This window comes from Lissotriton helveticus, chromosome 9 (assembly GCF_964261635.1).
Source record: "Lissotriton helveticus chromosome 9, aLisHel1.1, whole genome shotgun sequence".
Taxonomy (NCBI): domain Eukaryota; kingdom Metazoa; phylum Chordata; class Amphibia; order Caudata; family Salamandridae; genus Lissotriton; species Lissotriton helveticus.
In genome coordinates, this window is record NC_136070.1 from 672643372 (window position 1) to 672669457 (window position 26086).

The window sequence follows — 26086 nt, forward strand, 5'->3', positions numbered from 1 at the left end:
TAACAGTGTTTTGTACGCAAGCACCTTGTCATGTGAATCCTACATGTTGGGCCTGGCATATTTTTTGGGTTTTATTCCCTTTATGCTTTTTTTAATGTAATTTTCACCTGGAGACTTGTTTTACCAGAAAATGTCTTGCTGTACTGGTGAAACAACATGATTACTGGGACCACAACATTCACCACATGCAGGGGTGGCTGGCATGGCTCGCGGGTGGGGAGCGGTTGCGGGGCCTACCGGGGTCGTGGGAGTGTCTTGCAAGGGAGGCTGTGGGGGTGTAGCACGTGGGGTGTCGTGCGGGGAGCCGGCTTAGAATTTCTTTTTTTAAAACATACCTCTTCTGCGCTCCTGTTCTCCTGAGTCCAATTCCAGGAACAAGAAGCAGGCAGCCAGGCTCCCACCGCTAATCCAATCCCAACGCTCCAATGGAGCATTGTGATTGGTCTGAGCGCCATGACACGGTGCTCAGCCAGTGGCTGTACGGGGTGGGCATGTTCTCTATGCATGCTGTAATGCAGCCTGCATGGAGAACAGGCAAGTGCGCATGACTGCTTTGGCGGTCCAATAAGGCCAACCAAACAGTCATTGTGCACTTGAGTGGGCAAACCACTCCGCCCCTGCCCTGCTCCATGAGCAGAGCAGCCTCACCCACCCTCCAGCCCGCAAAGGAAACATAACATGATAATAACTGAAAGTTATTATCATGTTATGTTTCCCCCTCTCGCACTGCTTGCAAGCAGTGAGGAGACGCTCCTCCACCATAGCAGAGGAGCCGCCACTGACCTCATGACTTTAGAAGCAGTATGGAAAATACATTGATGAGGTATATTGCATAATGTTTGTGTACATGAGCAGAACTCACTCGTGGTTATCAAACAGTTGACGATCCACATGCATACATCTAATTGGCTCATTGATTATTGTATTTGCTGAGTTATTAATAAGTTCCCTTCCTAGATTATGTATTTATCCAGCATATTTTAGAAAGCTGTTTGGCCTTTAGTCAGAAAATAATAGAGCATCTCCCCACAAGCTGTCAGTCGTGTCCTAACCCCTGTAGCGGCAGGTGCTGAGAAAAAAGAGCAGGGGGTGTGTGGAATGCGGACGGGGGAACAAAATAAAAAGGAATAAAAAACGTACCTGCAGCCGGCCATGTCACGCTCTTCTGCTCTTCTTCTCACAGGCACATGCTCCCAGACTCCACTGTGGCCAATGCAGCATCGGGATTGGCCGGAGCGCTGACGATTTGCACTCCAACCCAGCAATGCAGCTAGGTTGGAGAGAGCTTCAGTGCGCATGACGGTTCGACCGGCCTGAGACGACTCGCCAAACCGTCATGCACTCTGATCACAGTGCACTACTACTCAACCTGCGCCCGTCCCCCGTGGCCCCAAAGACTTGGCAAGAAAGGAAAATTAAAACAATAATAAAACGTGTTTATTATCGTTTTATGTTTTCCTTTCCTGACGTTTTGAGGCAGCTGGCGGGGTGGGGAGGGAGGCGACGCTCATCCGCTATAGCAGAGGAGCTGCGGTTGCCTAGCCCCTCCCAGATCTCCGGTCTCTTTGTAACATTGAGAGGGGAGGGGCGGTTGCTATGCAGTCTTTCATGTCTGCACTGTACAGAACAAACAATGTCTCAGTCAGAGAGGTGTTCGAAACGTAAGCAAATGTTTCAAACTTTGCTTCTTCCAGATTTGTTCTATGTAAGGCTCGATAGCTATGCAATGTTACTCATTACACATAGCTCTCCGGGCAGCAGAATGGAAGAGTCCTCTCCACATTATTTATGTTATGCTTTTGTTAGCACGACTGTCAACTTTTGCTAAAATAAATAATATGGCGATCTCACGCACTAATCTATCAGTACCATTCAAATCATTAGCTCTGTATGCCTTGCCCACACACACTCTAAAGTATTAGGGCTTTTATGTTTGACGTAGAATTCGGCCTGATTTGTATGTAACATGTAGATGTTATCAGGAAAGCCCTGCCACATAAGTCTCTGTCTCCTCGTTTCATTTTATGTATCTCCTATCTGCCCTCTGATTTTAAGGATTCTTTTTCATTTCGTATTTGCCATCATTTTCTTCTATTTATGTACTTTCTCTCTCCAACTCTCATTCCTACGTTATCCTTCTTCTAGTTTCTTATATTTTTTCCCGCCCTTTATTCTTCTTTGCCCGTCCCTCTCATCGGGTATTCTTCCTTTGTCCAGTTTTCGTGTATTCACTTTCACCTTGTTTAATATAGATCCACCAGCATGGTTAAAAGGTCATTTCACCGAAAGGTCCATACTGGCTCCGGGCTAGCCCTGGATATGTAATGAAACTCCATTATGCCCATGGTCACTTAATTTAACGTGTTGGCTAATAGCAAATCACTAATCTGAGTGTTGTCCATGCTGCCAAACTCCCAGCGGAAGTGACACACGTGTAGTTTTTTTGCCCCCTCTACTGGACAACCGAGGCCTACATGGATTGCCCCTATCTGTAGATCACTCTGTTTATTGTCGAGAGGAGAGGCATATAGAATATACAAAAGTGACACGACCTCGATCGTGGTGGTGGCCGTCTCTAAATTCCTGTATGCAGTTTGGATCATAAGAAGGAAAATGTTAAAAGGCGCTCAAAGCCGGGTTGCGAATGCCCCCTTTTGATTTTATGCCCCTTGATTCATTTTATGGATATTTAATGTTATTTATTGTTGTTTTTACATGTGTTTTACTGTTGTTTTAAAGATTTTATTAACTGGTGTATATTATCTTGATTAAGAAACAATATTTTGAAATATCAATAAACGATACGAAACTAGCTACTGCACCTTGATGCCATGCTCGATGGGGCTGAAGCATCAAAAGAAGGACACGAAATGTCTCCAGACATCCTTGAAGCTTACGTAATGGAGACCACTGGCCTCAATCACATCAGTAACATGCAAGCAGAGTACTGCTGTGTGATGATCTAAGGGTGCAGTTGGTGCTTTAATGTCAATACCGCAGTTACCTCACCTGCACTTTAAGGGTCGTTGTAATTCACTATAGTCTGCATCTTCATGGTAGATTTATTTATTTATTATTTATTTATTTATTAAAGTTGTATGCCCCCAATGGGGTTCTTCCAGAGTTACTGAGGGTTGTAGGTCACAATTTCAACCACATAAATATAACAGTACAAAATATTCTACCCTAAATATAGACAACAAGATCAACGCTGAATACATATTTTGTGTTTCCCCTAAATGTTGACAGCATAAATATCATCAACTAAAAAAACAAGATCAAGAACCAAAATATAGAAAACAAAATATACTTTTCCACATATCATAATGGAATTGACTAACATGTTGGCAACATAAATATTGTGAACTAATGTATTAACAAACAATGCTTAACAAAAGATCACATTAAGTGTAGTAACCCAAAAATGAAAAATAAAAATTCCAATAGTCAACTAAAAAGCCAACTTAGAAACATATAGATTTTTTAACATTGTTTTATTGGCATTCTTGGAATAACCCGCCACATTGTGCGTACATGCGTATCCATGGTGCATATTCAGTTGGAAACTCGTCATATGAAACCATAACGATATCTGACAATGGGAACAGAAAAGAAAAAATGCTGGGGTTCAGTTGCTCCATGTTGGGTACTTGTGTCATTAGCAGATGATGAGTAACTGCTTCAAATGTGTTGCTCGAAATATATCTTAAAATTTCATAACTAATCTAAACAGTAATTATGAAACACATTAGGAGATCTTCACAGGGCATAGAGGCGAAGGACCGCATATGGTAAGCCTTGATCAGTAGGGGGAGTTTCAGGGACTAGTAGTAGAATCGGGGGAAAGCCTGGGGGGGAGTTGAAGGAGCAGAGGATCCTGGAGTGTGACCTGTGCATTTGGACTGTCAGCGGCCACCGCATATAGACGGATATTAGTGGGGATTGAGGATGTCCCTTTGGAGTATCTTAATGTGGACCTCCTCAGCAACTGCTCATTCCTCATTTCCTGTATCCAAAGCATGATTGCTGGGGCCCTTGCCCTCAACCATCCGATTTCTAGCTGTTATTTTGCTAAAAACAGTGCAGAAATTTGTGAATTTTAAGCACATATTCCACCATTTATGCTTTTTGAGGATACCCAATTGACAATGCAATTGAAATGCTCTAGGACAAGCTTGGTTACTCCCTGGAGGTGGACAAGCACTTCCACCCAAACGTGTGTACTGTAGGGCAATTCCTGGCCAGGTGTGGATAGCCTGCCCCCTCCTGTCCATGTCGCTGGCAGGATGCCGAGCGACCAGGATGCCGAACAACCAGGATATACCCAGCTGGTCTTAATGGGGATGAGCTAAGTTCGATGGGCATAGTTAAAATGAATTCATTTAAATCTAGTATTGACAGATGTCTCCTTGACTAGCGCGCACATTGTAACTCAATCTGAGTCGGTGATTTCCTCTCCAAGATCAGTGCTCCAGGCGGCTCTAGCCACCAAAGACCTCCTAGGCTTATCAGGGCCCTATACAGTAGTGGTATCAGGAGTCTACTCTCTCCTGTACTGAGCATAGTCTGTATTATTTCTCTCAGGAGTGGTCTGCTGGGGAATCCTGTCCAGATATCCCTGACTGTTTTATCTAATTTTCCATATTGTAGGTCTTGTCCTTCTCCCACAGAAAACATCTCTCTGGCCTCTGGAAAAGATATGAAGTGCTTTGTGAGATACAAGTCGCTCAGTAGTCTGCATCCCCATATCTGCTATTGTATGGTGGACATGATGTTACTAATATCATAGAATGGCATCAAGCTCCATACCTCCATGTCTCTGGAGAAGCTGGGCTGCTGCGCGAACTTACAGCCAGCTGTTCCCATACGTGAGCGGTATGGCTCACCGGATATGGGTATTCACCCTCAACTCTGGCACCCTGCTTTAGGAGTGTCATCAAATGAGTGTCATCACATGTTCCCCTGAGCATCCTCTTTTCCCAGTTCCCATGGTTTTACACATGTGTGCAATCCATTAGGGCCTCGGTTTTGCGCAGAGGGGGCAAAAAAACAATACGTTTGTCACTTTCGTTGGGAGTTTGGCAGCATGGACAACACTTAGATTCCTGATTTGCTAGTAGCCATAATGCTAAATTCCGTGACCCATTTTCCGACATGTTGTAGGTGCGCAGCATAGTATAATTGTATGTCTGGAAGACCTATTCCCTCATCCACCTGATCCTGTTTTAAAGTATCCAGAGGCACTCTGCTTCTCCTTCCTGTCCACAACAGTCCAGCTATTATAGTGAGTTTTGAACTACATAGAGACACCTAGGCAAAAAGATAATCTTCGAGATAGCCACTCTTCCCATCGTAGACAGAGGCAGCGATATCCCGAAGCGTATCGATGCATACAACCCTTCAATCAACCTACCATTGTTATACTTTTTTCAAGTCTCCCTGCCAATCTTATCCCTATTTATCTAAATATATCATCTTCCCACTGTAGTTCAAAGTCCGGCTGTTGATCCATGGGTTTGCCTCTCAGCCACTCTGTGGAAAGAGGATGGAATTTGTCTAGCCAAAGAGGTCAAAAGCACCTGTACCTCATCCTTTGGTTGCTGGAGAGGAAGCAATGCATTGTTCCACGTAAAGTGAAATTAAAGAAGTCTTGTCTCCCACTCTTGTCCCCCGACCCGCAAGCCCTTCTCGGAGCCAAATTGCAGTGGCTCTAATGCCACAGCAAAGAGCAGTGGGGAGAGGGGCACTCCCTGTCTCGTTCTCCTCTCCAAGCCTCCTCTCCGAACCCTGGCACAGGGATTCATGTACAGTAATTGCACCCACAATCTGAACCCCATCCCAAAGCCCATATGCCTAAGGACTTCCATCAGGTTGGACCAGTCATGCGTGTCAAAGGCCTTGGCTATATCCATGGCCATCAATGCCAGCTCTGTGTCCCTCTTGTGTACTGACTGCAGTACGTGCATTCACTGCTGGATGTTCATGGCTGTACTGTGGCCTGGTATAAACCCGCATTGGTCTTCATGGACTATTTGTCTCACTACAGCTCTAAGGCATGTCACTAGGACTTTGCATTGTACCTTAGTTTCCACATTGATTATGGTTAGCGGCCTGTGAGAGGATGGGTCCGTGGGGTCCCCACCAGATTTTGGCAACATGTATATGATTCCCTCTCTCAAAGAGGGCAGCAGGGTTCCCAAACTGCTGGCCTCGCAGAGGACCGGTAGTAGTTTTTTAGATAGCAGAGGTAAAAAGCATTGGTAGTACTCAACTGGAAGCCCCATCACCTCAAGGGGGTTTCCCCACTGGCATCTCTCCTAAAGCTGTGCACACCTTTTCCAGGGTGATATCTACGTCTAGCTCCTAACAGTGAACATTAGGCACCTGCGAGAACTTGATCCTGTCTAGTGAGTCCACCATCACCTATAGCACAATACATGTATATCAGGTGGTAACTGAATGCGTCATTAATCTAAGCCTGCGTTTTAGCCAGCGTGCCAAAAGGGCGTCTCAGAAGCATGACGTGAGTAGTATGCTGCTCACTCCGCAGGATCGAGGCCAGCAATTTATTGGGTTTGTCACCTTCTTTATTTAACCGCTGCTGGTATTCCCTCTGCCTCAGTCAGTCTAGTCTGTCCCATCTAATTTTTACAGACCCATTTGGTTCTAGAAACTCCAAGCTATGCTCCCTGCCATCATGGTCTGTACATTGTAGGGTTGTGTCAGGTCCAGCTGAAACTGTCTCATTATCCCGTAGATTTTGCCGATGCAGACCCCCAGCGTCACTGCCTCCATGGCCTCTCATTCCTTCCCCCTAGTATCTGTGGAGTTCCATTTGAGATCCAGGTAAAAATAAAACTGGGATTCCAGTTCCTCCCTACACTCCACATCATTATGCCTTCCAGGTTTTCCTATGTGTTCCCTCCCAACAAACGTCACCATCAGAGGGGGATGTTCAGATAGGAATGGAGTTAGGTATATCGCCTCCCTTGCCCTGTAGTGAAAGACTCCCTTTGCTAACACTCTATCGCGTCTACTGGGGGTGTGGTGAATTAAAGCATGACATGAGAATTCTCGTCTGTTCAGATGGACTTCCCTCCACACATTTCTACAGTCAGTGGTGGGCATCATTGGTTTAAGACTAGATGTCATACCTGGTTTTGAGCCCAATATAGCGAGATGCCTATCCATTTTTCTATTTAATATATAATTGAAATCTCCCTCCAACACCACCGGAGAGCCAACACAAATCATCAACCGATCTTGTATTTTATAAACCCAAATCCTTCTCGTCCATGTTGGGAGCATAGAGATTAGGAATGGCGATGTCTGTGCCATCTAATGTCCACTGAATTAGCATGAATCGGATCTCAACGCCAGCCTCTGTGTACGTAAGTTTGAAAGGGATTCTGGGTGCACCGACACCAACACCCCCTGGCATACGCCGATTACATGATGGAATACAGTTTTGGCACCATTTTATCTTGAGTCTCTCCTCTGGGTCTGTCAAATGGATTTCTTGTAGGCATGCAATATGGATCCTATGTACGTGCCATGCAATGGTTACTAATTCTGTAGAAGAAAAAAAAGGATACAGGCAAGTGTCAAAGTGTATTGTGAAACTCTGTATGTGTCTCGCTGGTCCCAGTTTTTCCCTCACAGCATCAAACAGGACGTGGACACGTTGCGGTGGCCCTCCTCGGCCTCCAAGACATCCTCAGGCTTGTTTGTAAGGAGAGCCTGTAGACACCTTCCCCACAGGTGATGAGTCCTCCTTTGCCTACAGAGTGCCATCATCTTGCACCAGCACCCTGAGGACCCATTAACTCCCCAGGGGCAGTGTGACAGGCAATCTCGGAGTCTCACAACATCCTGTACCCCTTTTTGACCACTGAGCATTGACGGAGGTTGCCCTCATTCTAGTCGTTTTGAAAAAAAGAGAGATGCTGACCCTACAATTCATTTTTTAGAGCTCGAGAATTTGAGCAACAAATCAGTCCTATTTCTAGATTTGTTCGGTATAGTTTATTTATACCCTTTACTTTTTCATTTGTTCAGTTGAAATTGTTTCGCATGAGAAAAACATTCCATTTAAACATTACACATATACATGAATCATACCGTTGTACATAAAAACACATTCAATGAACATTACATATACACTGCACAACTATTATGCAGCAAATATTCAATCTTTGCATTTGTACTTCTTCACATATGCCTTTTCAAGGATAAAGTCACGTTCAAAAGGAGATGAAAACAAATTTGATGGAGAAAAATATATTTGACTACACGTGTCAATCTTGTGGTCAGTCCAATAATTAATTTGCTCCTTTCTGCCGACGCGTTTCGAACTCGTTATCTAATTTTACAGGTTCTCATCAGGGCTTTATCACTTATAATCTGCAAGGTGTGTGCAAAAAAGAAAAATAGCACTGAGTTGATTTTTATTTCATCCCTTTCGTATTACACTATTTTGTTTTAACACAAATGGTGTACCTTTGACCTGATTAGTAGCAGGTTTCCTGGGTTCACTCTGTATCTCTGTCTGTATTAGATTTTCTGGAAAAAAAGCAATAATCAAGATTCAGTCATTGCCCAAGTGCATAGCCTGTGGCGTGACTCTCTACACACTCATTTGTCCTACCTTTTCAATATGGGTTATGTGGCATTCGTTTCTGCCTCGATATTACTTTCCTTAGTTGTGTGCACACACCGGGAATACACTTTAGCGCTTCTACCTCGTTTTCGTAAGTGCCCGTGAGGTTCCTGCGCACCTGCCAGAAAGGAATAATGTATGTAACTGGGCGTGCCTGTTAGATACTTAGAAGTCTTGCCCACAACAATAGATATGTACCTTTTCTGGGGCGCAGCGTGCTTGCTCTAAATCTTCTTCGGCACGGCGTGTTCAGCACTGAATCTCTTCCGTTAGTGTTCTGAACGCGATCCTGTTGAAGTTGTAAACATGCAGTTAGCGGCCCGCTCCTGCTACCTCACTACAGTTTAGCCATTAATACAATTTTTTCACCTACCCGGTATCGTCTCGTTTTGCTCTGCTACACTCGGTCGCCTTGTTTCTCAATCAGTGCGCCATGTTTGGGGAGACGTGATATTTACCTACATCACGTGGTTGCTGGAGTGCTGGGATGTGTAGTCCCTCTCGGTGGGGCTGCACTGATATAATATGAAGAGAGATCTGCTGATTCTCTCGTGTGGAGCATCATACGCTTTTTGCAGTACCTTTAGAGTCTGGAGATTTCAGACATGGTATTCAGACCAGTCTGAATGCTATTAAATCGCAGTATTAAATATGCCTCCTTTCTCATTAGCACATCATCCACATCTCTGATATATTTTGTCTGGGTCATTGTATACAGAACCGTCCATTTGAAGTCCGTTTCTGCATGACCCTTTTCTATAAAATGTTGGACCATTGGGGCATTCATCACTTTGTTTTTTAATCGGGACCTGTGTTGCGTGATTCGAGTATTCACCTGCTGGTTGGTTTTTCCAATATACAATTTATTGCAACCACAGATGATTGCATACACAACGTTCCGGGTCCTACAATTAGTGAACCCTTCGTTTTCCATCTTACATTCTTGTGAGTGAATTCACTGCCCTCAATCGTTGTGCCACAGGATACACAGTTTCATCATCTATGATGTCCCCCAATCGGTTTGAGGCCCCATTTTGAGAGTAAGTCATGTTTTGGTTTTTCAACCATTACATCGGCAAGGACAATCTGTTGGCCAATGCTGCGGTTTTTCTTATATGCAAAAATTGGTCGGGGGAAGGGGCATTCCAACTCTTCTAGTAGATGCCAATTCTTCAATATTGTTTGTCGAATTTTGTGAGTGTGAGGGCCAAATGTTGTTACACATACCATTTTGTCTAGTTCCTGTTTTTCCTGTTTTTCTTTGTTTTGGAGTAGGCACTCCTGTGGAGTATATCGCGCTCTTTTGTAAGAATGTTTAAGTAGTTTTTTCAGGTAGCCTCTGGTGATCATTTCTTCGCAAAATTTCTGTGCATGTACTTCGAAATCATCTACTTCTGAACAGTTTCTCCGAATTCGAAGTAGCTGCCCATACGGTAGGTTGGTTTTGAGGATTCTTGGGTGCGCACTTCGGTGGTGAAGAATTGTATTTTTATCTGTCTTCTTTTTGAAGAGAGATGATTTCAGATGACCATCAACACAACTGATCTCTACATTCAAGAAGGTCATTTTGGAGCTACTGTGCTCCAAGGAGAATTTTATATCCTGATGCTTGTTGTTAAGCCATTGATGAAATTCAATCAAATCGGTGTGGCTCCCCTGCCACAGGAGCCACACGTCATCGATATACCTTAGCCATTGTTTGATGTGTTTTTTATGGGGATTGTTATTTTCAAAAATCTGTTTTCATATTCAGCCATAAACAATACGGCCATCTCTGGGGCATAAGGACAGCCCATTGCTGTCCCCTTGATTTGCATGAAGAACTCCTCATTGAAGCGGAAGTAATTTTTCTTCAATTTAAGTTCTGCAAGTTTCAGAATAAATAAATGTAGTGGGCACCCTGTGTGGTCTATCCATGGTTTCTAGGTACAGCTCCATCACCTCTAATGCCTCATCCTGTGGGATTTGCGTATAGAGGGACGTTACGTCCATAGTGACCATGATTTCCGTTAACGGGTTGAACTCCATGCCCTCTATTTTGACCAAAAAATCGGTCGTATCTTTTAAATACGATTTGACATTACTCACAAAAGGCTTTAGGAAGTAATCCACATACTTTGAAATCGGCTCAAGGCACGAGTCGCAACCTGAGACGATTGGTCGTCCAGGAGGCTCATTCAGGTTTTTGTGAATTTTAGGCAGGAAGTACAATAATGGTGTTCGTGGAAACTTCTTTACCAGAAAGTCACTTTCTTTAGGACCCACGAAGCCACCATCTCTACCTGCTTGTACCAATTCAGCTATTGTCGCTTGGATTTCTTTTATGGGATCTTCTTGTAATTTCCTATACCATACTTGGTTGTTCACCTGTGACTGGCCCTCCATTAGATATTTGTCCCTAGGCCATAAAACAACGGCTCCGCCTTTGTCGGCCAGTTTGATTACAATCGAGGTGTCATCATGGAGTCCCTTCAGTGCTATACGTTGGCCTTTGCTTATATTCTGCTTGACAAACTTATTTTCAAGCTTATTTATGGATGACAGCACGACTTGCTCGAACGCATAGATCTGTTTAGGAATATTCTGGTTCGGAATAAAGGTAGATTTGTTTCTTAATCCCGTTGTTTCGTTATCAATGATTTGTGGTTGATTAGCAAAAAACGCCTTTAGTCGTATCTTACGGCAGAAGGCAATTGTTTCTATTTTGATTTTAGTGAAATCTGTTTGATGGTTTGGGACAAATTTGAGTCCTAAATTTAACACAGACTCTTCGTCTCTTGTTAATATTTTAGTTGACAAGTTGACTATAGTTGAAGGAGCTCCTACGACTTGTAAAAGTTTTTCCGAGTGCGCATCTCCCATGGTACCTTGTGTCTTGTCTTTCCCTGTTGGCCTTTCTCTAAAAAAGAGACTTGTTTCTTATTAGAGTTGCCTCTTGCCTCCGAACCTGATAAATCAGATGAGGATGATGTCTCTGAGAAAGTTTTAAATCTATTTCGTTATCGCCCTTGGTAGTTGTATAATGCTCCACGTGAATCAGCCTGTGAGTAGTAATCTTCCTTTAGAAAAGGATATGCCTTTTCTAGTGTAAAGGATTTAGAATCCCTCTCGTATTGTGCAGCCTTGTTGTTTATGGTATTGTCCCTGAAGGACAAAATCTCCTTTTCTATTTTTTCTAAGAGTGTTTTCGCGTCAGCAACCTTCTTGGATACTTTTGGTCAATTCTTCGATTTCTTGCAATTCTTTTTGACAAAGTCGTTGTGCTGTCTCAATTGTGTGAACCATCAGGTCCCTGCTGCACTTTGTGTTTATGCAGCTGAAACCCTTTTTGTACTCTGCATCCTCCGTGAAGATTACCGGAACATTTTTCACCTGGAGCCCCCAGGGGATTGTTCCTCCCCTTAGGTGTTTCAGAAGAAAATGTCCGTGAAGCTCTGTTCTAATATGCTTCTTGCTTAATCTAATTAATTTATCTGATTCATTTTGTTGTTGTGCGGAGGTGCTTAAGGTAATATTAGAAAAAAAAAATTCTAGTCGTGGCACCTTGTCTCAGAGTTCCAGCTGTGGCCAGATGTCCTCTGGTCAGTCAAAGAAGGGTGTTTTATCCTGTTCCTTGACTTGGAGATGCGCCGGGTAGAGTAGCATATAAGCTAGTTTCAGGGCTTGCCATGTTTTTTCCCTTCTGTAAAGTCCTTTCTCTTGTTTTGGACCTTTCTGGTATTGTCCAGATAAATTGTGATTTCGTGGTTATTATTGCAAACATATCCTGCCCACCTGGATGCCTTAAGGATTTAATCTCTGTCTTCAAAGTTGAATATCCTTCCTATGATTGCTTGGAGAGGTCTGGCTGTTAAGGCTGTATGTCCACCGCTCCTCTGTGAACATTGGTGACACACCCTGTGGTCTGAAGGAGGTTTGTATCCATTCCTCAAGGAATTGTTATAGTGTGTTGCATTCAGCTCCCACCGGAAATCCCATCAGTTAAGATAAAGCTTGTTGTGTCTGGAGTGGCCCTATGCATCCTCATCTCTGTCTTCCTACTTTTTAGTTATGAGAGCTATTCTTGACACTTGCTCTTTGAGTGTTTTCACTTTCGAGTGCAGGTCGTCAATGGAGTGTTCAGTCCGGACCTTTTCTTCAACATTTTGCAGGTCTGAGCGGAGTAAGTTGATATCCACAGTGACTGCATCTATTTTGCCATTCTAGATCCGTGTATAGCCGCCAACAGTTCTGCTCTGGTAGGTTGCTCCATTCGTCTGCCATGCCAGCCAAGGCCCACCTAGTGGGTCTTGGAGTCGCACCCTGGTTGTACTGAGTACTTGGTCTATGTGGCCCTGGGAGCTTTATCTTTGCCCATCTTCGCAGCGTCATCTCTCCATCTTGAACCCACTGCCCACCACTCCGGGGGTCCCAAAGATAGTCAACGTTAGCGTGCCTCCTCGCCGACCCTGGCTACAGGCAGCTCCCATGCCTCAGGCCAAGTCACCCAACAGGCCAGGGGAGCTCCCCAGCAAGTTCTGAATATTTCACACACGGGAAGGGAGGGTGCAGTCCGCTCGACTTGCCCTCCCTATCAGGCTCTCTGTGCTGTTGCTTTATCCTGACTATGGCTATAAAGTCTTGGCTAAGTGTGGTCACAGACAGGGGGCCTCTACTCCTTAACCTCCAGCAGAACTCACCATCCTTTCTCCCTTCTGCTGAGGGAGTGTGTCTCAGTGTGGGCACAGAGTGTCGTCCATGCCCCCTTTAGAGTCCAATTGATACCCACAGTTCAGGGGCCAGGCCACACCCCACATGCCAGAGCCGGCCTGGCTCAACGAGAGAAGGGGGCCAGACAGTCCTCACACCTGACACTTCCTCATTCAATGTTTCCTGAGTATGAGCGGCCTCAGATTGGGTCCTGCCTTTACAATGCCCCCAGCAGCGCCATTCCATGTCTGCTCAGAGGGTGGTTCTGGTCCTCCCACTGCAGCCTGCACAGCACTTCCAGGGCCCTTTGTGCATGTGCCAGCTCTGTGGTCTCTGCCCCTCAGTTCGCTCCCAGGCTTCACAGCCCCTTCACAGGCACGCCTTCCTTTGGGAACGGCAGCGCCATGCACCTCAGCAGTCCCCAGATGGTCACCGCCTATTCTCTCCGCTGTTGGTGCAGACCTCGGGGGCATTGGGACCAGCAGGCCAATGGCAGTCCCAGCGCAGTTGCCTATCAGAGGGACTAATCATGTAGGCATCGCTACCTGTACCGCCACCAGGGTTCTGACTGAAGGCGTTCCGTTGCCTCCCCTCCCCCGGAGCGATTCTGTTCTTTTATGTCCTGGGGGGTTGGGAAGTTGTGGCCAGCCTATCTCAGCCTGGGTGGCTGAATTTTGGGCAGGATTATGAAAGATATTTTATTGGGGTGACAAAGTTCCCTAAGAGAGCGTCCGGTTAGCCATCTGGCCTGGCCACGCCCCCACCCCAAAAAAAAACGTAGTTAACCATTGAGTGGTATAAATACTGCACACCACAATTGTAAATCTTTTTAAATCAGCCTAAGGACAGAGAGGTCATTATTTGGCACAAGAGAAGTATCTGATTATTAACTAAAGCAAATCAAGTATACATTTATTTTACTTAACTCTATAATATGTATGTATGTAAGTAAATAAACTGCTTATTTAATATTACATATATTTCTAAGTGTACTCCCATTATATCTCAAACACAGATAAATAACCTGAAAACTTTGGAGAAAAAATACTACCAAAGAAGACAAAGCAGCATGATCAGACTGCAAGAAAATTAAGAGATTATTCATGCAAAAGTAACAACAAACAGTAAGTTTGCAAACTATTTATTTATATTCTTATAAAAACAAACTAAACTGTTTCATCTCCTAAACATCCACTTTAAAAAAAAAAAATTGTAACTTTTATCTTCTATTTGGTTTATCGCTTTTTTCTAAGATGTTGGGTTTTAAAGAGTCTTTTTGTTTTTTAAATCGAACTTTTTGGTTTCATTTTATTCTATTTTTTTAAAACTTATTTTCATTTTATATTTGAATATACTTTGTGATTGTGTTCTTTGAATGTAAGTGCTGCTTGTATTTCTTAAAGCATCAGTACTGGAAGTGTTTCGTTCATTCATTTATATATGTGTAATATGTGTTGCGTAAGTAGCTAATCCAGTATTTTTTCCTTTGCACCGTGGAACATGTAGTTCTAATTTTGGTAAATGAAATCCTTTTCAGATCTAAAAATGTCAATGCACTGCCGTACACAACCTCACAACAGGGTAAGCCAAATTATCATACAATGGCTATTCATATTCTGTATGGAACACGTTTAACAAACAAAATACTATGGAAATACACTATACACTGTGCCACTGGTTATGAGTAATCTACAACTACAAATAAAGCCCTTGAGAATATATGAAAACATAATGATCCTCCTACAATAGTTGACGTTGAAATAAGAGGTATTCTGCATGGCTTAAAAGCTGTGGCTTCTACCTCTACAGCTCCTACAGCAACTATTCTAAAAGTCTATGCCCTACGTCTCTACACAACCAGCTGGTCAAATGTTAGCTGTGCAAAATGTGAAGAGACTATCAACAGAAACAGAACATTAGAACAATAAGTCAGGAGCACCCAAATCTTTTCCCAAAACTGTTATTTCCCAACCCCTATTTATTGCACACACTAAGAAAGACTTCATGCTATACAACAATAAAATAATGGAAATGTAATCATAATTTTCTATACTGCCAGCAACCTTCAAATACTAATGCAGTCACTGAGTGGCTATAAGACTGGACTTTCACGTAATAATTTCCCACTTTACCCAAACATTAACAATACAAAGCCAAAATCTGAAAAGCCCTTAGTCTATGTCATTTTACCTAACAGGTTAGCTTCTGCATACAACACATTCACTACAATAATAAAAGCAAAACAAACATCTTTACACCTGTAACAATCACCATTGACTTTGGTTATGCAGTGACAACTACTCTGACTGAAACCTTTCCCTTCAAACATACATTCAAGGATGCTATTTTCATTTTAATCAGTTCTGTAGGTGCAAGATATAAAAAGCAACAATAATAGTACAGTCCTCATCAACAGCAAGATAGCATTTAAATTAAAAAATGTAATAGCTCTGGGTGAATCTACCACATCAAGCTGTCAAAACAGTGTGACCTAATTGATGCACTGAAATGTAAGTCTAACAAATAGAAAACAAACCCACTTTTAGACTATTTCATGGTCACCTTGATCGGTCGTGTGCACCGGTCATGTAACATCACGCATACGAAACTCATGCCTTGATGGAACATGTAATAAAGTACCTGAAGACCACAAAGCCAAAACTAATAATTCCACAGAAGAGTACCACAACTCATTCCAGGGAACCATAGGGAAACACCCCCCAACCGTTATAACTTTGAAAACATGAAGAAATAACACAACTACCAAGAACTACAGCAAAGACAATCAATAGCCCAAACTCTTTGTCATAACTTCTCCAGGCAGACTTGAGATATGCATGGCATGCATGCTGAAAAATCCTCCTATTTGAAAACGTATACAGTAAGAATTACGTGGCATCAATAGCATGTACCCTAATATAATCAAAATAATAAAAGCAACTACAAATAAACTAACAATAAACTTATATTCCATACCAATCTAAAAATTAAAATGCACCCCTAAAACCAGAGCTGTACATTACCCCCAGGTCCCTCCTGACCTCGTCCCATTGCTTAAAATATGAAGATGACCATCTCCACGACAGAAAAAAGAAAAGGAGCATGCTGGGATACCCTACCTGCTCCCTCCCACTGGGAGTACTTAAGTGGTACCAACCCAGCATGCAGCCTGTTCTTTTTTTCTGTCTTCCGACAGATTGGATGGAGTTTTGCTGTTCTCTTACCTGCGGTGGCTTCAGGGTCGTCTCGTCGGGCTGCTGGGCTATCCTCGCCGTCCCTGAAGTCCTCCTCTCTGTGGGACGCGTCGGGCTGCTGGGCTTCTCGACGTCCTGCTCCGCGGTCTCCTGGCCTGCCGGGCTTGCCGGGAGCCGCGTTGGATGCCGCCCGGCCCTTTGCGGCTGGGGCGCTGGTTCTGCCGGTCCTCTTTGCGCGTCTCCCTGGGGCTTGGCCGGTGGTGGGAGACGTGCTGCTGCTGGAGTGTTGCTGGTTCCTGGGGGGCTCTGCCGGGCTTTGCTCCTCGGTTTTCCGGTCTCCGTGGCTTTTGCAGCCTTCCTTTGTTCCCCAAGCGTGTTTCTCCGGATGTTTGCAGGATTTGCTTGGGGGGATACCGGGCATGCGGCTTTGTCCTGCGGCTGGATGGGGGCCCGCCTGACGGTCTCACTGGTACTGTTGGCTTCCATCGTTGTTTGGCATTGCTTGCAGTGCCTGCCGCCCGCACATTTCTTGCTGTGTTGGTGCTGCTTGGACGTATGGCTGGCTGGCTCCCTGGATTCTGGATGTGCTATGCCGTTCCACTGTGCTGAGATCCCCTCGTGCTGTGGAGCCTTTGCAGTCTCTTTCCGGCCTTCCTCCGAGGTGTGGTCTGCTCTGCCTGGCGCTGATGTCCTGTAGGGCGCCTGGGCGGTCTCCTGGAGGGCGGTGGGCTGTTGGGGCGCTCCTGCCCTCCTGGTGAGTACCGCGTAGCGGTTCCTGTTTCTTTTTTGCTGTGTCCCATGTTTCCTGCTGTCTTTCTTTTGCAGGTTCCTCCTGGGCCTGGTCCTGGGCTCCCTCCCTGCGGCCGGTGTGGTTCTTGCTGTGGCCTCTGCGGGGGGGGGGACTTCTCTGCCCGGCGCTGGTGTTCTGGTGGGCGCCTGGCCTGTCTATTGGGGGTGGGGGGGTGCTTTTGGGGCCCTCTTCCTGCCCCCCTGGTGAGTGCCATGTATGGTACGTCCCTGTTTCCTTCCTTATCTCTGTCCTTCTTTGCTGTTTGGCGGTTGGGCTGTGTATGGGCGGGTTGGCCTTGATGGGCTTGGTTCCGTTTTTTGGCCTGTTGTCCGTGACTGTTGCTGGTGGGAGTCATCCTTTGGGCGTCTCTCTGCCGGTCGTGTGGGGTGTGTGCTGTTTTCCTCAGTTTCCTCCATACAATAGTCTCCTGTGCTGTCCTTGCCCTTCTGCTGCTGGGGTTGCTGTTACGTGCTTGCTGCCTTGGTTTGCCTTCCTCGTACCTCCTCGGCTGGTTGAGTTCTGTTGGTCGAGGCTGTGGGCTGGGGGTGCGTTCTTCCTGCCTCCTTGATGTCCTTTCTCCTCCTCTGGAGTTTCGGCTTTGGAGTGGCCCTGGGTTCGGGTGGGCCTCCTCCTTTTGGCTCTCTCGGGGGTTCTCCGGCCCGTCTTTCTTGCCGGGGGGGGGGGGGTCCCCTGTTGCTTGGGCCCCTCTGCTCTGCGGTTGTTCTGCCCCTAGTGGGGTGCGCTTGGGCCCTTGGTGTGGTGGCCATTCCCCTTTTTTTTCTTTGGGGTTGGGCGGTTCTTCCTTCCTGCCTGCGCCCTGGTCCTCTGTGTTCCTGGGTCGCCTCTGTTTTCTCCTGCGTGCCGTTGGCGTGCCTCTTTGGTTGGCTTGCCCTTGCGGCGTGGATTGTGTTTTTTTCTTCCTGTTCCCCTGGCCTGCGTGCTGTTTTGGGGGTTCTGGTTAGCCCTTGTCGGGCTCATGTTTCTGGCCTTCTCCTGCTGCTGCGGTTCCCTGTGCTTTCTGGTTCCGGGGTTCTTGCTGCTCTGCTTTACTGTTTCTGTCGGGCATGCTGGTGCTTGTCCCTTGGTGTTGGTCGTTTGCCGCTTGTACTCTGCGGCTGTGTTGCCCTGTGGCTTTGGCTTCTGGTCCTCCTGCTGCCTGGCCGTCCCTGGTGGGGTGTCTTCCTGCGGGGCCGTGGCTCGCTTTCTGCGGCCTGCTGCCCTTTGGTTCCTGGCGTTCTTGTGGGTTCGGTCCTGGTGCGTGCCTGTCAGGTTCCTGCGGTTTTCCGCTGCTGGTCGCTTCTTGCTCCCTCTGGGTTGCCTTGCTTGGGCTCTGCTCAGGGCTTCTGGCTTTCGGCGGGTTCCTGTGTCCTCCCATTGTTTCCTTGTCGGGGCGCTGTTGGGCCCTTCCTCTGTCCTGGTGGCGCCTTGTCCTTGTTCGGCTGTTGGCTCCGGGTTGGGCTCCTGTTGGGTCCTGTTGTTGGGGGTTTGCTTCTCTCCTTCTGCCTGGTGGGGTTTGGTTTCCTGTTGTGGTTTCCTTCTCCCCTCTTGTCTCTCTGGCTGGTTTGTGCTTTGGGGCTTTGCTTGGCTCGCCGCTCTTGCCTCCGGTGGTGGCTGGGTCGTGGCTCTGCCTTGGGTGGGCGCTTGTTCTTCGTGTGCCTGGCTCCTGTGCCCCGCCCTATTTGCCGGTCTTGGCTGGGCTGTGCCCTTTCCCTGCTGGTGGGTTTTTGGGTGTCGGTCTCCCCGGTTGTATGGCCTCTCTGCTTCTTCCTTTCGCCCCTTGGTTCCTACCCTTCTGTTGGTTCGACCGGGGTGTGTGCCTGTCTGGGTGCCGGCCTGCCTGCCTGCCTGCAGTTTTTTCGCTGTTGGGCGCTTCTTGCTCCCTTCGGGTGCTTTTGCTTGCCCTGTGCTCGGGGTGTCTGCCTTCTGGTGGTGCCCTCCCTCCCCCGGGTTTCTGGAAAGGGGGGGTGGGTTTGTCGGGCCCTTCCTCTGTGCTGGTGGGCCTTGGCCTTTTTGGTGGTGTTGGCTCGGGGTTCTCCTCGCCTGCCGTCCTGTTTCCCTCCGGTGGTGGCTGGGATTTGTTGATCATCCTTGGCTTTTGCTTTGGGTGGCCTCTTGTTCTTGGGTTGTTCGACTCTTGTGCCCTGCCCTGTTGACCGTGCCTTTTCCCTGCTTGTGGGGTTGGGTGTCTGCCTTTCCTGGTGTGTGGCCGGGTTTCTGCTTCCCGCCCCTCTCGCTCTGCCTTGGGTTGCGGTGGGTTTTTGCTTCCGGTCTAGGGTTTTGTGGGCCTGGCGTTTGGCCTTGTGCCACGCGGGCTGTTTTCCTGCTTTGCTCCCTTTTTGGTGCTGGGGTGTTCCTTCGCGCTCCCTTCTTGCGTGGTGCGCCTTGGGCTTCTTGGGGCTCCTCTCCTTTGCTTTCGGGTGCCGGGGGTTTTCCTCGTGTGCTCTGGGGGCAGGGGCTCTGCCTCTGTGGTTTTGCCTCCCGGTCTCCGTTTTGGTGTCCCGTTCGCTTTGCGGTTAGGTCGCTGGTGCTCTCCCTTGGGGGTGTTGAGCTTTGTGCTGTGTGGCCCTTCTTTGCTTGGGGTCCTTTTTGGTCCCTGCTGGGGTCCTTTCCTGGCTGCTCCTTCTCTAGGGCTTTCTCGCGGTCCTGGGATGGTCTTCGGTCCTTTCCGGGTCCGCTCCCTTCGGTTGGCTTTGGTGCTGGGTCCGTTTTGTGGGCTCTGGGCTCCCTCCCTCTGGTTCTGCTTTCTGGAGCGGTCTGGCTCTGGTTGGCTGTTGTGCTTTTCCTGAGCTCCTTCCTGGTTGGAGGTTCCTTTTTGGCTCTCCTTCTGGGTCCTGGTGGTCCGCTGTTGTGTGCCTCCTGGCTGGCTGGCCTGCCTCTTCTGCGGCTGGTTTCTTGGGGTTGGGCTGTGGGCCTTGTTGTTGGTCCTCTGTTTTTAGGGTTTCGCCTTCGGTGGTTCCGTGGTGTCCCCCTTTTTGCTCCTGGGGGTCGGTCCCTCCTTTTCCGGTTCTGGGGTTTTGGTTTCCCTGGTTCCGTGTGGACCTTTCTTGTCGTTCTTGGTTGTGCCCTGGGTTTTGCCGGGTCTGTTTTTGGTTGGGCTTTATGCTCTCCCTGCCCTCTGTTGTGGTGGTTGCTGTTTTTTTGTCCTGGTGCCTCCTGCTTTGGGGGTTTGCCCCGGTCTTGGTCGTTTCTGGGGCTCCGGGTTCTTCGCCGGGTTGGTTCTGCTGCGGTTGGCCTTTGGTCGACCCTGCCCTGTGGCCTGGTTCCTTTGTGGTTCCTTGTTGCTGCCCTCTTTCGGTTCTGCTGGGGGCTTCCCCTGCTGTGTGGGGGTCATCCTTCTGCTTTGTTCCTTCCTGGTACTTCGGCTTCTCCGCCCTGTGCGGGCTGTTCTTTCTGCCCTTGTCCTTTGGGCTGGGTTGGTCTGTTGGTCTCTGGTTGATTGGCGGCCTGGTGGGGCCTGGTTCCGGGGGCTTCGCCCTTGGGGGTTTCTCACGGGTTGGTTGCCCTTTCCTGGCTCCTTTCTCCGATGGGTCACACACGCTTCTCCTGGCCTTCCTTTGGTCGTGGGGGGGGGGGTTCTTGGTTTTGGTCCCTCTGCTTGCTCCCTTGGGGGCTTGGCTCTACTTCTGTGCCTCCCTTCCGGCTTGCCGGGTTGGTGGTTCTTGTTTTCATGGCGGTCCCCTTCTGGCCTTTGGGGGTCTTGGTTCGGGTCTGTGGGGTTCTGTTTTCTGGTCTGGTGCCCTTGTTGTTGGTGGGGTTCCGTTAGGCCGGCTTCTCTGCTTTGGTATTCTCCATATTTTAACGAATGGGACGAGGTCAGGAGGGACCTGGGGGTAATGTCCTAATACTTACCGGTAATCTTCATTACTCCTGGTCCTGTTGACCTCGTCCCATTCCTTACTTCCCTCCCTCGCTCCCTTGCGGCCGGCGTTCCTGTTGTTGGCTTGGTGTTTTCAGGCTGCATGCTGGGTTGGTACCACTTAAGTACTCCCAGTGGGAGGGAGCAGGTAGGGTATCCCAGCATGCTCCTTTTCTTTTTTCTGTCGTGGAGATGGTCATCTCCATATTTTAAGGAATGGGACGAGGTCAACGGGACCAGGAGTAATGAACCGGTAAGTAATAGGACATTTTAGAAACGTTTTCTATACATAACTTATCCAGTACATATTCTTGCATCCATTCTGCAACTTACACTCCAGTGCATCATATAATAAAATTAGAGCTACAAGTTCCATGATGCAAAGGAAAACAATACTGGATTAGCTATTTACACACCACATATTATGCACATACTAGTGAATGAAAAGCCCATAAACATTCATATTCATGCACAATATAAACAGTACAATAACCTAAAAGCAACACAAACTGTAATACTGTTTGTAACACAATACAGATGTAATAGAAATACCAAGAATGTCCTTTCAATCCTGAAAATGTAAAATAAAAGGAAACACTATAATGGAAGAAAAAGGTTAAAACAAAAGTTGGAAATTAAAAAACAATTTTCTTGAAAAAAGACCATGTTGATATCACATCTTGTAATTTCAAAACTGAATCACTTATGTGCCTGCATCATCAAAGCAGTACAAATACCCCTTCCCACAAATTTGTGAAAGATTGTTGGGGGGGGGGGGGTGTTACTGTACTAAATTCAGTCTTACAAACATTGGGGAAACGGTTTAAATTTGAAGGGTCAGTCTTGCTATTATTACTCGAGACCCCAAATCATCATACATTGTGGAGGAGACGGTGGGGTGGGTTGACGGATTTGCTGATCTAACTCCATGCCCATAATCATTACAAAAAGTAAATAAACTGAGCGTGGCAAGTGGACTATTTCAGCGGCAGTCCAACAAACATTGGGTACATTTAATAAATTAGGTGGTTGGAGATTTGGTATTTTAACTTCAGTCCTTCAAACTTGGGGGAAAGTGCATACATTGGGAGGGGTGAGGCTTAATATTCTAACTCCAGTTCCACAAACTTTGGGACAGAGCATTAAGTGGGAGGGTGTGATTTACTATTCCAGTCCAAGGACAATTTCGTTGGGGTGCTTGTTTAGTATTCTAAGTCATGTTCAACAAAAAATCATTCAAAGTGTATGTATGTGAACCACTAAAAATTCCTAGCCCTATTTTTCAAAAACATATTTGACCCCAATATTTAAAGTAACACCCAAATATAAAGACTACCAACCATCATCATTTAGTTTTTACAAGAAAAACACACTACCCACCCCAACCCCAAATATACCATAGTGCCCTGGAAAAATAACAACATATATTTAGGAAAAATAAACCCTAATGCCTGTTAACCTGAATATTTAAAACCTATTAATACTGTCTAAATGTAAAATGTATTTAAATAATTAAAATAATGACCCTATGAACATGAAAAGGTAATGAACCCTGAATTAAAAAATAACACTTGTGAAGAAACCATATAACCCACAATAACATCAATTACATTTGAGGCCCCTCAAATTAAAAAACAAATCCTCACAATAAATCACTGCTCACTAAATCCTCCAAAAAAATCACCTAACCCATAAAGATTAATAAATGCTGTAAATAATAAATTCATTTGAACCATGACAACTATCAACCTCAATATTTTCAACCTATAAAATTAAAGATTGTAAACATTGATCTCCTGAACCCCCAAAGTTATACCCATAAATATACAAGGACACCAAGGAAAATATAAAAAACATTTCCCTAATGTAATTCAGAACTGCATTTTTCATATAAAAACCAAACAAACACACAAACAAATGAACCCTACCATTTACAATTATCACCCATTATATAATAAATAAAAGTATTACACTCTAAAGGTAATTATGCTCCAATATACTTATAAATATTTTCAAACTAAAATAATACCCACCTTAGCCCCCAAAACAACCCTCACCAGGCACAAAATAAGAAACCAATTGTTTTTGCATCAAGAAAAAACAAGAACACAAATATAGACACATTTTAAGTCAAAACCTTTGATATGACTGCAGTTATGAAATGAATGCAAACTATATTAAACACATCTGTATTTTTGCATAGAATATTTTTAACCACGATCTTTTTTGAAACAGCAAAATGCATTGGACCTTCCAACGATATTTTGTCCCACAATATTTTCGTTGACATCTTGTTGACCACAATATTCTTGTACAATGATTTTAGACTTTCACTGAGAGCAAATTGACTGACTAGTCCTGCTTGGGCAGATATCATACTTCTTTGATGTTCTCTCACCCTAAGGCAAACTACAAATAGACACTTTGTCATGATCTAAATGATTTATTCTTACAAGTAAATCCCAATTGTAGGAGAAAAGACAGTACGTGTCTGGTAGAATGCAAATAACAAAAATATAGTCTGGTACAAAATACTGTGGTCCAAAGATAATTTTCAAAAATATTGCTCCACTGGGTGTTGATTTTGTGATAGTAATTCCAAAAGGGGCAACTTTTTTAAAATTATATTTTCAGGGGAATTGTTTTTTTAATATATTTTAAACACAAGATTTACACCACTATATCCTAGCACAATTTCCATGGTATCCAGCTATGAAGTCCAAGAACCGTGCTTCAGGTCCGCATAGGCTTTCAAGTGTGTTGCCCTTTAAAATTTCGGGGAGTAAAGGGACAGTAATTATACAGATCAGGGCTCCTGCTCTCAATTAGAATTTGGTGCTGTTCTGAAATGTTGGTGGCGCTCACTCAGGAAAAAACATAATTGTCTCTGGGGCTTAACCCCCGGATAAAAAGTGGAAAACTAGGCACAGCTATCATGATGTGTAACATCCTGCCTCAAGACAGACATGTCTATGTGGAAAGGGATCCTATGAACAGATGTGCCTCTGTAATGGAAGTGTAATAACAGGTACCAGCAGGGATGTCAAGCATTCCATATCACATTCCTAGCACCCACTCGGGTTACGTGAAGGATCCTGTTATCGGGCACGCGCTAGATGAGTTTTATACCAGGGAATCTGGAGACCTCATCTCAGTGGTACAGATAAAAGGCCATGCCCTTATATTAAATATACTCATTTTGTGCATTTCCAAATTATTTTAGGAGCCTTGACATAAAACACACAAGCCATGCAGGTAAAATACTGACAGTTGGTAACCCTGGTGTCTCACTAGCCACCCATGTCTCAGCTCATGAAATGGGTGGAAACAAACACGAAAAGGTCGACATCAGTGAGAAACTTCCATTTTTACAGTTATTGTCTTTGCCCGATATCTTTGTTCTTATTAGAGTGTCTGTCTTTGTTCCCTGACTTGGTGTTATTTTCCATTTTCTTTTGCTCATACCTTTTCCCACCCGATGCATCTATTTAACCTTTAAAGAAAAGGAGAATTTGGGGAACTGTCAATTGAGGGCAGGGGTCCCTGAATCGTGCGCCTTCACCGGGGCGGATGGTAATTCAGTAATAATCAAATGTCAGCCTTGTTTGCCAACTGCATGAATCTGCAGCAGAGCTAAAGCATTCATTGAAAAAAAGTCCATGCTTGTCAATATCCATTCTTCGTTTATGCCTCCGCTGGGCATCCTTTCCGTTCGTTTAAATTTGTTTTATTTTGGTGGTCATTATTTTACTATTCTATGTCTAATTTTCCACATTAAAAGGTGTGCACCTTTTATTTTTGTCTTCTCCGGAATTATACAACTATCTACCTCCTAGGTTCATCTATTTATGCGGCACCAAAATTAAGGATGTCTGAGGCCCTGGGTAGAAACACAGTGTTGAGCCTCCTACTTGGAATATCTAGAACGAATAAGTTTTAGAAAGTATACAAATTGAAATGCCATCCCACATTTAAAGAAGAAATGTAAATGTGTTGTAACTGTTAAAGTGCACGGCTGCCCACGCGACGACGGGGCGTCCCGGCACAGCACTCATACAGCTGTGGAACCCTTCCTGGCTTTTCAATGTGAAATATCCACTCCTGGGCACCCCCAAGGTGAAGCCAGGCATCCAAGCGCTGCTGGGGCCGTTGTGGAGATTAAGCAAGCTATTGCCCAGAGTCACAGAGTGGGACCCATGATTAGACTAGGCACCGAGGCGAGAATTATCAGGTCCGGGGAGATTGAGTCCAAGAGCCGCCGAGGCAGGAGTTGAACCCTGGTCCCGGGCCAGACAGCTGCATCAGGGTCTGCCGCTCTATCCATTGAGCCACACTTCTCCACATGACAGATAATTACGAATTTCGCTCCTATGTGTCAGTTTTTGCAACATATAGATATATTTCAACAGAATGTTCATTATACCATTCATACATGTACAAAAAAGTCCAACGCATTTTCAGCTAAAATTGTTTACGTTTTTCTAAAAAAAGGACAGCGCAGAACTTCATTATGCATTGGCACTGTATAAGTGGACAGATCTTGCTTGCTGTGACGTATTGCAGGTTAGATTACTGTAGCTTTCAGCTTAATAATGCATATACAAATATATATATAGTTCATGTTATTATACCGCTACTGCATTAAAATGTAGCACTGTGATTGTAGGACAGACTTGGAGTCAGGCAGTCATAAAGAGACGTAAGTTAGAGCAGCATCCTCCTTATTGGCCAACTCGTTCAAACGCGTGAGGAGGGATTTTTACTCTTGGTTAATATGGTTTAACACAAAAGTCTGTGCTCTGAGTGACTCTAGAGAACAGAGGTTATAAATCATATAGAAATAAGCTTTCTACAGCAGAGTTATCTTTCAAAATGCACAGATAATAATTATGTCCAGG

General features: G+C 45.4%; 1 protein-coding gene across 9 annotated transcripts in view; it reads left to right on the forward strand.

Moving 5' to 3' along the window:
* NRXN2 (neurexin 2) overlaps nt 1-26086 on the forward strand; it is a 2155080-nt gene that overhangs the window by 121363 nt on the left and 2007631 nt on the right. For all 9 annotated transcript variants that reach the window (XM_078660761.1, XM_078660766.1, XM_078660765.1 and 6 more), the window contains exon 2: nt 14364-14472. The gene's annotated coding sequence lies outside the window, so the exon portion shown is untranslated. The remainder of the gene's footprint in view (nt 1-14363; nt 14473-26086) is intronic.